Genomic DNA, 13,919 nt, shown 5'->3' with positions numbered 1-13,919 from the left:
CTTTATAATGAGGAGTCCAAGCATACAGTTTTAAATGATGTGAGGTGAGCATAAAGTTTCTACTGCATAGGAAAATAATTATCTCAAAGATGTATAATGAGGGGACAGTTAATATTTTTAGGTCTCTAATAATGGTCAACATGATGCCCTTGGCTGTGCAGTGCTCAAGTTACAAATTATTCTTTCATGCAATGAATGTTTCCCAAGTCTCGACCCCCCGCCCCCCCCCCCCCCCCCAAAAAAAAAAAAAAAAAAAAAAAAAAGCCATATCTAATAACAGATTCAAAATAGCTAGAGTATGCTATTTTCCTAGTGTCCACATGAGTGACACTGTCTAAAACTTACATGGCAAATGCAAGGCTGCTTAATTTATTCGCTAAATATTCTACATGTGAATTCATACTTCAATTTCTGTATAAATTTATCCCTTGAAATGTGACTGAGTCAAGTTTCTCCATTTTTTGTTATTGTGAGTAACACAGATTTCTCCAGTTTTTCACTGTTTGGTTTTATAACTCATCATGTGGGTTTTGGAAATGTTTAGCTTTAAGCCATTCAGACTGAACAATGTTTCCAAGTTACATAATGTATCATGACACTTTGCGGCATATTGCCAGAATTTTCATTTTCAATTAGGCAGAAAGTACTATACGCAAACAAGGTTAGATGAATATTTATATTGAAAAGCAAGTCATTTACGTACAATAGGAATAAAATTGGTCCAAGGACTGAGCCTTGAGTAACATCTTATGACACAGTTTTCCTCTCTGAGAAGTAATCTACACTATTTGATGTGATTATTACTACACTCCTGGAAATGGAAAAAAGAACACATTGACACCGGTGTGTCAGACACACCATACTTGCTCCGGACACTGCGAGAGGGCTGTACAAGCAATGATCACACGCACGGCACAGCGGACACACCAGGAACCGCGGTGTTGGCCGTCAAATGGCGCTAGCTGCGCAGCATTTGTGCACCGCCGCCGTCAGTGTCAGCCACTTTGCCATGGCATACGGAGCTCCATCGCAGTCTTTAACACTGGTAGCATGCCGCGACAGCGTGGACGTGAACCGTGTGTGCAGTTGACGGACTTTGAGCGAGGGCGTATTGTGGGCATGCGGGAGGCCGGGTAGACGTACCGCCGAATTGCTCAACACGTGGGGCGTGAGGTCTCCACAGTACATCGATGTTGTCGCCAGTGGTCGGCGGAAGGTGCACGTGCCCGTCAACCTGGGACTGGACCGCAGCGATGCACGGATGCACGCCAAGACCGTAGGATCCTACGCAGTGCCGTAGGGGACCGCACCGCCACTTCCCAGCAAATTAGGGACACTGTTGCTCCTGGGGTATCGGCGAGGACCATTCGCAACCGTCTCCATGAAGCTGGGCTACGGTCCCGCACACCGTTAGGCCGTCTTCCGCTCACGCCCCAACATCGTGCAGCCCGCCTCCAGTGGTGTCGCGACAGGCGTGAATGGAGGGACGAATGGAGACGTGTTGTCTTCAGCGATGAAAGTCACTTCTGCCTTGGTGCCAATGGTGGTCGTATGCGTGTTTGGCGCTGTGCAGGTGAGCGCCACAATCAGGACTGCATACGACCGAGGCACACAGGGCCAACACCCGGCATCATGGTGTGGGGAGCGATCTCCTACACTGGCCGTACACCACTGGTGATCGTCGAGGGGACACTGAATAGTGCACGGTACATCCAAACCGTCATCGAACCCATCGTTCTACCATTCCTAGACTGGCAAAGAAACTTGCTGATCCAACAGGACGATGCACGTCCGCATGCATCCCGTGCCACTCAACGTGCTCTAGAAGGTGCAAGTCAACTACCCTGGCCAGCAAGATCTCCGGATCTGTCCCCCATTGAGCATGTTTGGGACTGGATGAAGCGTCGTCTCACGCGGTCTGCACGTCCAGCACGAACGCTGGTCCAACTGAGGTGCCAGGTGGAAATGGCATGGCAAGCCGTTCCACAGGACTACATCCAGCATCTCTACGATCGTCTCCATGGGAGAATAGCAGCCTGCATTGCTGCGAAAGGTGGATATACACTGTACTAGTGCCGACAGTGTGCATGCTCTGTTGCCTGTGTCTATGTGCCTGTGGTTCTGTCAGTGTGATCATGTGATGTATCTGACCCCAGGAATGTGTCAATAAAGTTTCCCCTTCCTGGGACAATGAATTCACGGTGTTCTTATTTCAATTTCCAGGAGTGTATTTGGTTCCTCTCCATGAGATGTGATTCAAACCATTTCAAAGCAATGTCACTTATTCCATACATGCTGAGTATGAAAAGCAGTAAGGCATGGTTTACAGAGTCAAATACAACTGTACCTTTCCAATGTGTATGGCACATCCTTCTCTAGCATTACTTATCCTCAACAGAAGTAGTCAATACCAGAACTAATTTCTCGAATTTTGAACAAGTCAGTATTATCTCAGCTGTTTTTCTAAAGAAAATTCATATGATTTTGTATACAATGCATTATATTTCAAGCTAAAATCTATAAAAAGAAACTACTTTATTTTCTTTGTTACTATTGATATGTACTAGCTCCATATGTACAGTTAAACTTATATCTTTTTTGAAACATTTGATATTCCAAAATATTTGCCACACATAAAATTTCTATTATATTTACACAATTTCATGCTATTTATTATGGTTATTTCTGGATTCATTTATAAAATAATAACATAAGCTACCGTACATTCATTTGTCAAGAAAGATTGTAAGCCATTTGTAATACTGTTATTACCACAGACTGAATGCCTCTGATGTGATCGGACTTGTTTTTGTATTTTGGATGGACAACGTAATTTCAGTTTTGTCAATGTGCAAATTCAAGAGACAGAGTGATATAAAAAAATGTGAAACAAATAAATTATCATGAAAATAAAAAAAATCTGTGCAGGCTTTCTTCAGAATTATTTACATTAATTGGAATCCTGAGAATGTAAAATATGAAAATTTCATGGTCAACAATCATACCCATAGACATGAAGAACTGGAGCCAACAATGGGAAAAGAACATAAGTAAAAAATTTATTATAAATCTTTCTTCTCTCAAAACTTATTAAAAGAGTGAACCATAAAGACAGCTGTGACAACAAAGGAGGGAGGGGTAGATTACAAGTGGTGCGGTTGTCTGGAATCAACTGAATAACAATGAAGCTCTGTCTTTTGTGGAAAGGAAAGTACTTTCTTGCATTTATAATTTATGTGTGAATGAATTTCTGATGACACAAAGAACGGAGACTAATACTGCCCAACAAAACAAATCATATCAACTGTGATGGTGTACTACCAATAATGATGGACAGGATCGAATAAAAGAGGACTTTAAAGCTATAATCAGAGACACTGAAAAGGAAAAATAAGTACAAAGTATTTGTGAAGTTAATTTATTTGTGGAATTGTGTGCTTGTTAACAAATGAAGTGAAAGCTGTAGGATCCAGTCAGGACAAGTCTGAGCCAAGTGAAATTGCAGTCAGAAAAGAAACAGTAAAAACTGATATTTTATGCTTAATTTTGGCAAAACTAGAAGAAATGAAGACAGATACTAATAGCAAATTGAGTGCAGTTAATGGTCAACTAACTGAAATGAGAACAGATAATGATAGCAAATTTACTTTACTACAAGGAAAATCAAATGACTTGAAAACTGAAAAAATATTAAAATGGACAGGATACAAGATCAAATGGACCAACTTACTAATCAAGTTTCAGAGCTAAAAAAATGGGTTGGCAGATAGTTTAAAAAGTCTGAATGAAAAAGTTGATGTTTTAGAAAAAAAATATTGTTTTGGAAAATGAGCTAGTAGTTGAATCAGCAAGACAATTTAAGAATGTTGATGGTGTCAGTTGAACAGAAGGCCATAGAGGAAAAAATGGTTCAAAACATCAGCAGTTTAAACCAAAAAACAATATGCAAACTAATGTAACTGTTTTAGATCAGGAAACATCAGCACTTCTAGAAATTCATGTGAACCAATGACTGTGTGGAAACAATGGTACTGCATGGTCCAACACACGTATAAAAAGTTTTCGATCAGACAATTTACATCCAGTGGATTTTCTGCACCATTGTAGAGATAGTTTTGTGTCAAGCATTAATGACAATCAAAATATTAAATTTGTTGAAAGATGTCTTAAAGATGAGGCTCTATCATGGGTAAATTTAAATTTAATTCAGTTTTAAACATATCAGAGTTTTGAGAAGTTTTTTAAATAAATTTTGGTCAGAAACTGAAGAGGGGAGAATTAAAAGTGAATTTTTGAATGGTCCTAATTATAGGCATAGAAATGGTACTTTGAAAGAGTTTTGAAAGAACCAACTTAAAAAATTAACACACCTTGATAAACAATTTGACATAATGACATTGATTGAGCACTTAACAGAAGATTACCAGAGTAGTTGCAGTCGGATTTAATTTATGGATTTAACAATTGTCTTGAACAATTTTTATGGTATGTTGACAGGCTTGATAGGGCAGTAGAAAGAAGTATGTACCATAATAATCAAAGTGATAGAAATCACAATGGGAATAATTACAGAAACATAGATATATGGTAACTTCTATCAGAATTAAAGTGTCAATAGAGAGAGAAATTATCATTAGAATAGGAATAGTGGTGATAACCATGGGCATTTTAATTGAAGAAACAATCACAGAGGTAACTATTTGGCAAATGACAGTTCATCTCCATGACGGTCCACAGTTTTGAGGCAAGGAAACACAACAAGCACAGGTCCTCGAAGTTACACTTGCAATTAGGCAATAATAATAGTGTCAATAATATGGCACATGTATCTGAAGCTGAACAGAAGGAATATCAGATTTCCCATTTATGGTTTGATCAAAAGTTTTGGGATACTATGTTTAATTATGGTGATGTAAGGCTAATCACAAACCACAATGTGAGAGTAGAGAATTCTGATGTAGTACATACTAATGATTTCTTCTCTTGGTTGGAAAACAATGTTATTGATGTATTTAAATCAGGTGATGACTGTACTGGATCCCAAATAGGTAATATTTTTGATGTAGATGTGAATGAGAAGTGTGAAGTAACTGAAGTTGGTGAGTCTGAGACTTGTGGCTTATTGCAAATGAATGTAGATGAGGCAACTGACTTTGATGAAGATGAGACTTGTATTGTTAGTAATGTTGTTGATGAGGTAATTTTGGAGGAATATTATGATTATGATGAGTATCAGGTATTTGTGAAGTTTAAGAATAATGAATTTTCAGAGTTATTTGTGAATGATGCTGACAATAGCAGTAAGGTAAGTAATATATGTGATATTGTAAGTGAGAGTCATGGAATACCAGTCCAGTTGAAACAGTTTTTCATTAATGTAATGCACAGTATTGATCTAAACAATAAAGGTGAGTTATCTGTGAGCCTAGAGAATAAAGGTGAAAACTTTTTGAAGTTTGTTTGTGACTGGATGGATGATAACATATATAAATGTGCATTCTGGAATAGGTTAGCTGTGGTTACTGAGAATCTGTATCCCAATTGGTGGAATGAAGTGAAAGAAGATCTAAGCTTTAAGTGTAATTTTGACAGTAATGTGTTTTGTGTTTCTTCAGTAACTAGTGATGTTAGTTGTTTCAATCTTTACCTGGCAACATGAGTAACCAAAGTAATGTTATGACACCAGTGAAGTTGATAAAATCTTGTAAGACAGTATGCATGTAGTATTGATGACATTGAAAGTGTTCTTTTGCATGAAGTGACTGACAACAGAGAAGGTGTTGCGGATTTTGGGTCCCGTTACATTAAAATTCAAATTGATCAATGGGAGGGTAACTGTTTTGATTGGTACAGGTAGCCAAATTTGTGGTATATCTGAACAATTTAGAGACAAGTTCAAGTATAGTAAGAATTTTGTGGAAATGCCCATTGTAGGTGTAAAGATACAAGAAGCTACAGGCAAGCAAAGCAAATTGATAAAATCTCAGGTACTTTAGCTTTTAGTATGGAATGCAAAAACTTTGAATATGGATGCTTAGTGATCCCTAGTCTGGAAGAAAATATAATTCTTCATATGGATTGGATAGTGAAAGTTGAGACTTGTTTTGTATGGAATGCTAAAAAATTGTCTATTTGGAACCTAAAAGTAATACTTATGTGAAAACTAATTTCTTTTTTTTTAAGCTGTGGGAAAAGTTGTAACTATTTGCAAAACATTGTGAACCAATGTGAATATGAGGTATTTGATGATGATATAAATTTTGATGAAACTGAGGATCAGGATTTTGAAAGTGTAGTAGATTCGAATGCAAGGGAAGCTATAACTGTTAATGACCAACAATAGGAACAGCTTAGGAATTTGTTATAGGAGTTGAGAAATGTGTTCATTGGAAGACCAGGGAAAGTGAGAGGCTATCAGTGCATGCTTTACGTTAGAGATCATCAACCTTTCCTTCTCACACCATATAATTACCATCTTCAACAAGGAAATACGTTGAGAAAGAAAGTTAGAAATGAAACATGGGGTATAAATGAGAGAAGTAGGAGTGTTTACAATAATCCTTTAACTGTGATATGTGAGAGAAGTGGCATAGCGAGAATTGTTTTGGACTATAGATATCTTCTTAGTAAATTTCTTATTAGAAGGAATGACCATTCTGAGAACATGGACAAGCTGTACACTAATCTTTATATATATAATTCTACTGTACATGTGTATGTCACTGAACTCCTCCTTAACAGCTGAATGATTTTTTTGTATTCGTTTGGGTGGTGCCCTGGATGGTTTGGATTCACAAATCAGCCTGGCAGATGGTGCTGCAGTTGGTATCTAGGTCATTTATCTGTACTGCAACCAAACGGCTGGATCGACTTGAATGAATTTTTGTGTATGCATTGAAGTGGGGGCCTGGAAAATTTACATTCTTAAATCAGCATGGTAGGTGGCATTGCATTTTTGTGTGCGATATTGAGCATATTGTATTCAGATATAAGTTAAGTGCATAGGATTTCGTTTATTTTTCGACATTTTAATTTGAGTGTATCATATAATGTGTGTTTTGTTACTTTGACATTTTAGTTTTTTTTTGTGCGGTGTCTTTTGATATTTCAGATGTTGCATTTCAGTGAATATTAAGTGTATTATATTCACATATAAGTTATGAACATAAAACGATGCCATGTCTTTGTGGACGAGGAGGAAATATTGGTCGATGGACTCACAATTCACAATTAGTCCAGAACCGTCAGTTAAATAGATCGTCAGAAGATCAATTGATGGACAATGAAAATTTAAGAAACCAGGCTGCAATCAGATGTGCTAATGAAAGTCAATAGGAATACAATGATCGCCTTCGAGATAATACATTGAGACAAAGACTGGCCCATCAATGAGTCACTGACACATTCAGAACATGCGAACAACAGCATTTTCCAGTGTATCGCGCATTGACATGTGCATCACTTTTTCACCTTGCATTTGAATATGAGTTGAACAGTGACTATTCGTCACATTCACAAATTGTAATCGGTGCTATGAACAGTGCCAACACTGCCAACACTGTGATACAAATGTGAATCGGCCAGTTTCTGCTGTACATCTGGAAAAGTTGTATTGCCACCACCGAATTTGCCATCGGAACCTTTTAAAACACTATTGGCTGGAGCTACATCTCAAGCTAAATTGTTTTTGCATAAAATTCACAAATTCAATTTGTGCTTTCAAATGACACCATTTGGAGCAACAAAAATTGTTCAGAATGAGGATGGTCACAATTTTCAATAAAAGTTTAAGATTCAGGGCCAAGTGTATCATCAAATTGGTTCTTTAATGCCGATGCCTGATACCGATTCAAAATTTCTTCAAATCTACTTCATGGGTGATGAGGAGCAGCAAATAAATGCATGCTGCCATAACAAACATGTCGAGCAGATGGAGCAGCGAGATATTGTGGGTATTTTAGAACAATTTTTACAGAATAACAACCAGTTGGTCCAGCTGTTCAATACTGTTTCAAACAGACTGCAAAACAACAACTATATGATCGTCATCAAAGCAAACAAAGTACCATCTGGACAGCACACTGGCTGATATAATGCACTGACCATTAATGAAGTTGCTGTTGTTATGGTTGGCGACTCATTTGAACGTCGAGATATATGAATCCAAAGCAGAGATAACACAGTGCATACGATTGAAGACAGTCATTGCTCTTACAATGCTTTGCAATATCCATTGATATTTTGGGGAAGGAGAAGATGAGTATCATTTAAATATCAAACAAAGAAATTCAGCAACAGGTACAATATATACATGTCATTACTTAATATTTTATTTTTATGCATGATTAATTTCTTTTTGTCTTAATTATATTTTTACTTTGCAGGTGCAGGAACCAGCAAGAAAGTGAGCATGATGAACTTCTATTCATATCAGTTGATGATTCGTGCCAATGAAGACAATAATATTCTCCAATGCCACCAGCTGTTTCATTAATATATCGTTAATATGTATGCAAAAATTGAAAGCAAGCGATTATGATACATAGGGGATAATCAGGCGAAACTTCGAGCTGAGGAATACATTCGTTTACACGATGCTATTGTTGGAATGACCAGATTTGTTCATTGCATTTACGTGTAATTAGAAATAGGGAAGAAATTAAAATTGCGTTATTGCCAGGTCAAACTGCAATAGATCGGCATGATTTCAATGCATGTGTCTTCAGACAAAAGTTAAAATCATTGATGAACTTGATTATACATTCCTCTGTATCTGGTAAAACATGTTGTTGGCTGTTTTCTGATGAATGGAAAAATTAAGGTTTGGCACACCCACATATTTTGATTTGGTTGGTTGACAAAATACAGTCTGCAGAAATTGATAAAATTATCTCAGCAGAAATTCTGGATCGGGATATCGATTAAGAATTGTGTGAGATTGTTACCGCTAACATGATCCATGGTCCATGGGGTGCTATAAACATTACGGTACCGTGCATGGACAATGTAAAATGTATGAAATGTTTTCCAAAAAATTGTATAAAGTATACAGTCACTAATATCGATGGTTATCCATTGTATTTCCATAGAGACACTGACCACAGTGGTCAATCACATCAATTATGCACATCAAACGGTACAACAGTTGCCATTGACAATCACTGGGTGGTTTGGTATTCACCATTGCTGTGTAAAATCTACAAAGCACTCATAAACATTGAGCTCTGCAGTTCGGTGAAGTCCATAAAATATATATGCAAATACGTCCAGAAGGGCAGTGATATTGCTGTATTTGCTGTTCACAATGTTAATGAAAATGATGAAATAACACAGTATCAAATGGGCTGATACATCAGCAGCAATGAAGCAGTTTGGTGTACTTTGGGTTTTCCAATACACGAAAGAGACCCTGCTGTTATACATTTGGCCATCCACCTTGAAAATGGACAGTGTGTTTAATTCACGGAAGAGACTGCTCTACAACCTGCATCAATTGCCCCAAAAACCACATTAACTGAGTTTTTTGAACTATGCAACTGACCAGGTATTCCCGGTCAATTCGCAAATACATTAATGTATACTGATGTGCCATGATATTTCACATGGAACAAACAGTCAAAAAAGTGGGAACCACAAAAGCGAGGTGTTCTGGTTGAAGGATACAATGTCATATTTATTGGAAATACATTAGGCCAATTATACACAGTCCATCCAAAGCAATGTGAGTGTTTCTTCTCACCTTTGTTGTTGGTTAATGTTCCTGGACCAACGTCCTTCCAATACTTGGGAACAGTCAATGGCATTTTGTATGACACACATCCTGATGCATGTCATGAATTACATTTGCTGGAAGATGACAACCATTGGGATATTACACTTGCAGATGAAGCATTGAGTTCCTCTCCTCAACAAATTCACCAATTATTTGCCATATTATTGATGACATGTTTTCCATCTCAAGCTTCTGTCCTCTGGGACAAATATAAAGATTCCATGAGCAACGACATTCTGCATTGCAATCGGATCATTGATCAAGATTCCAATATCGATTTTTCACCAGATATATATAACAAGATGCTAATAAAGACTGAAAATATTTGCATTCTGATTACGAATAAGCCACTCATTCATTTTGGTATGCTCTCACCTAACTGCCCAGTAACAGACATCATCGACAGTGAGATTCAGCATGAACAACAGATCAATACGGCCTCTTTTACTACTTTCATTGGAAATAATGAGCAACTACTCACTGATGAATAAAATAATATATACAATCGAATTAATTTGTCAGTTGCAGCAGAACAAGGTGGATTCTTATTTTGGACGCACCAGGTGGCACTGGAAAAAAGTTTCTCAACTCACTAATACTTGCATGCATTTGATCACAAAATCATATTGCGTTAGCTGTTGCTTCATCAGGTATTGCAGCCACTTTGCTTCATGGCAGATGGACTGCACACTAAGCACTTAAGTTGCCATTGAACATTCACACAAATCCAGATGCAGTGTGCAACATAAAAAAGCTTTCCGGCATGGCTAAAGTTTTCCAAAAATGCAAAATTATTATCTGGGATTAATGCACTATGGCCCACAAGCATTCACTTGAAACTCTTGATAATATGATGGATGATCTCTATAATAACTCCAGGCTTTTCGGTGGTGCCTTACTGCTGCTGTCTGGTGATTTTAGACAGACATTGCCAGTCATTCCGCACACTACATATGTGGATGAAATTAACACATGTATAAAACAAACTTATCTATGGCAAAATATCAGTACATTACGTCTTAACACAAATATACATGTTCAACGGCAAAACGAACCATTTGCAATATCATTCTCTGAGCAATTGCTCAACATTGGAAATGGAACAATACCATTGCATGGAGACACACAATGCATCAAATTGCCAGACAATTTCTGCAACATGTTAAATACGAAATATGCTTTGACTGAAAGTATATTTCCAGATTTATAAGCTAATTATATTAATCATGTTTGGCTTCATGAACGAGCTACTTTAGCCACAAAAAATATCCATGATGATGATATTAACTTCAAAATACAACAGTCATTGACCAGCAATGAGATATTATTCAAATTGATTGACACTGTTACCGATCCTGACAAAGCGGTCAACTATCCAGTTGAATTTTTGAATTTGCTGGATTTACCAGGAATGCCACCACATAACTTGCAATTAAAAATTGACTCACCTATCATTTTGATTCAGAATTTAATGGTACAAGATTAGTCATAAAAAAATTATGGGCAATGTTCTTAAAGCCACAATTTTGAACAGCAAATTTGAAGGTGAAGTTGTTCTCCTGCCACGTATCCCAATGATCCCTTCAGACTCACCCATTCCATTCAGATATCTGCAATTTCCAATTTTCTTGGCGTTTGCCATGGCTATTAATAAGTCACAAGGTCAAACAATGTCGATTTGTGGGTTGGATCTAAAAAATCCGGTCTTTTCACATGGCCAATTATAAGTGGCGTGTTCTTGCATTGGAAAACCGTCAAGTTCATTCATTTATACTCCTCAGGAATTGACTAAAAATATTGTTCATCAGCTCACATTAAGATAAAATTAAACAAACATTATTGATTATAATGAATTATTTTTAGAAAAATTGATGTTATTTCAAAATAAAGAACAGGGAAATTAGTATATTATTTGTCTTTCATTTCATTTTTTGTGTAATATCCTAATCGCTTGAAATATTATGAAGGTCAACATCTGTTGGGTCAGCTAGTGTGTGTGTGTGTGTAGCAAGAAACATTCTACATGGGAAAAATATATTAAAAAAAGATGCTGTGACTTACCAAATGAGAAAGCGCTGGTAGATAGACACAATAAAAAACACGCAAACACACACACAAATTTCAAGCTTTTGCAACCCACGGTTGCTTCATCATGAAAGAGGGAAGGAGAGGGAAAGACGAAAGGATGTGGGTTTTAAGGGAGAGGGTAAAGAGTCAATCCAATCACAGGAGTGGAAAGACTTACCTTAGAGGCCAAAAGGGACAGGTACACACTCGCACACACACACACACATATCCATCAGCACATATACAGACACAAGCAGACGTATGTAAAGGCAAAGAGTTTGGGCAGAGATGTCAGTCAAGGTGGAAGTACAGAGGCAAAGACGTAGTTGAGTAACAAGTACGAGGGGCGGCAACTTGAAATTAGCGGAGGTTGAGGGCTGGTGGGTGACGGGAAGAGAGGATATATTGAAGAGCAAGTACCCATCTCCGGAGTTCTGATAAGTTGGTGTCAGTGGGAAGTATCCAGATAACCCGGATGGTGTAACATTGTGCCTACATGTGCTGGACGTGCATCAAGGCATGTTTAGCCACAGGATGATCCTCATTACCAAGAAACACTGTCTGCCTGTGTCCGTTGATGCGAATGGTCAGTTTGTTGCTGGCCATTCCCACATAGAAGGCTTCAAAGTGTAGGCAGGTCAGTTGGTAAATCACGTGGGTGCTTTCACCTGTGGCTCTGCCTTTGATCGTTTACACCTTCCGGGTTACAGGACTGGAGTAGATGATGGTGGGAGGGTGCATGGGACAGGTTTTATACCAGGGGTGGATACAAGGGTAGGAGCCAGAGGGTAGGGAAGGTGGTTTGGGGATTTCATAGGGATAAACCAAGAGGTTTCGAAAGTTAGGTGGATGGCGGAACGACACTCTTGGTGGAGTGGGGAGGATTTCGTGAATGATAGATCTCATTTCAGGGCAGGTTTTGAGGAAGTCGTATCCCTGCTGGGGAGCCACATTCAGAGACTGATCCAGTCCCGGAAAGTATCCTGTCACAAGTGGGGCCCTTTTGGGGTTCTTCTGTGGGAGGTTCTGAGTTTGAGGGGATGAGGAACTGGCTCTGGTTATTTGTTTCTGTACCAGGTAGTTTCAGGATGCAAAAGCTATTTTCAGGTTGTTGGTGTAATGGTTCAGGGATTCAGGATTGGAGCAGATTTGTTTGCCACAAAGACCTAAGCTGTAGGGAAGGGCCCGTTTGATTTGGAAAGGGTTGTAGCTGTCATAATGGAGGTACTGTTGCATGTTGGTGGGTTTGATGTGGACGGATGTGTGAAGCTGGCCATTGGACAGATGGAGCTCAACGTCGAGGAAAGTGGCATGGGATTTGGAGTAGCACCAGGTGAATCTGATTGAACCAAAGGAGTTGAGATTGGAGAGGAAATTCTGGAGTTCTTCTTCACTGTGAGTCCAGATCATGAAGATGTCATCAATAAATCTGTACCAAACTTTGGGTTGGAAGGCCTGGTAACCAATAAGGCTTCCTCTAAGCGACCCATAAATAGATTTGCATATGAGGGTGCCATCCTGGTACCCATGGGTGTTCCCTTTAATTTTTGGTATGTCTGGCCTTAAAAAGTGAAGAAGTTGTGAGTTAGGATGAAGCTGGCTAAGGTAATGAGAAAAGAGGTTTTAGGTAGGGTGGCAGGTGATTGCCGTGAAAGGAAGTGCTCCGCCACAGTGAGGACCTGACCATGAGGGATATTTGTGTATAGGGAAGTGTCATCGATGGTTACAAGGATGGTTTTCAGGGGTAACAGATTGGGTATGGATTCCAGGCATCTGAGAAAGTGGTTGATGTCTTTTGTGAATGATGGGAGACTGCATGTGATGGGTTGAAGGTGTTGATCTATGTAGGCAGAGATATGTTCTGTGGGGCTTGGTAAGCAGCTACAATGGGGCAACCGGGATGTTTGGGTTTGTGAATTTTAGGAAGTAGGTAGAAGGTAGGGGTGTGGGGTGTTGTGGGGTCAGGAGGTTGATGGAGTCAGGTGAAAGGTTTTGTAGAGGGCCTAAAGTTCTGAGGATTCCTTGAAGCTCCACCTGGACATCAGGAATGGGATTACCTTGGCAAACTTTGTATGTAGTG

This window comes from Schistocerca piceifrons, chromosome 6 (genome assembly GCF_021461385.2).
Source record: "Schistocerca piceifrons isolate TAMUIC-IGC-003096 chromosome 6, iqSchPice1.1, whole genome shotgun sequence".
NCBI classification, from domain to species: domain Eukaryota; kingdom Metazoa; phylum Arthropoda; class Insecta; order Orthoptera; family Acrididae; genus Schistocerca; species Schistocerca piceifrons.
Note: the sequence above shows the minus strand (reverse complement) of the source record.